Source organism: Solanum tuberosum, unplaced genomic scaffold (genome assembly GCF_000226075.1).
Source record: "Solanum tuberosum cultivar DM 1-3 516 R44 unplaced genomic scaffold, SolTub_3.0 scf00065, whole genome shotgun sequence".
In the NCBI taxonomy this organism is placed as follows: Eukaryota; Viridiplantae; Streptophyta; class Magnoliopsida; order Solanales; family Solanaceae; genus Solanum; species Solanum tuberosum.
The window spans coordinates 892,063-892,841 of NW_006238992.1; positions in this window are offsets into that span (position 1 = coordinate 892,063).

Here is a 779-nt window from a genome sequence, read left to right on the forward strand (position 1 = left end):
TACATTGGCGGTCTTTATCGAGATCGCCAATTGGATTGGCGATATGCCGACAAAATTCATACTCCGCCGAGTTTTACACACTCAATCTTTAAGATGTATTTCGTCAAATGGTGGGAATGATTGGGTGCACCGAACTCATTGGTGATCCGCCAAACTGAACTGTTGCTCGCCTCCATACATATTTTCAAGCACTTTTCTTACTCAATCTGTACAAACAGCACACTATTATTTTATCAAGATAACAAAAAATGAGTAAATGGTTTTGGGTTGCCTCCCAAACAGCGCCTTAGTTAACGTCATGACACGACGCAAGTTAACCTTTAGACCTCACTCTTAGGGTTAGCCATAGTGTCAATAGGCAAACCCCCTTGTTGTCTTGGATTGAGATGAGATATGACCCATTTGGGTCTCTAACTGTTTGATTGAAACTGAATGAGAGGAGACAGTTTGGCTGAGGGTAGACACGTCTTCTTTCATACCTTTTAGCATTTTATCTGACCCTTCAACTTTGTTTAGAATACGCGAGAGCATATCCTCAGACCTACCACCTTCCGAATCCTTGGGCTTCTGACGCTCATGGGGAGGCACATATCTATCCTTCTCCCCATCCTTCCAATTTGGATTACAGTCCCTCCATTCACGATCTCGATCCTTCCAGCCTTCATCTCTAACCCATCCTTGATTACCACCCTGCCTTTGGTAGTTTGAACGGTAGCTCCTGCCTTGGTTAGCTAGGAAATTTACTTCCTCATCATACATGGCTTCAAACTTCATCTCCT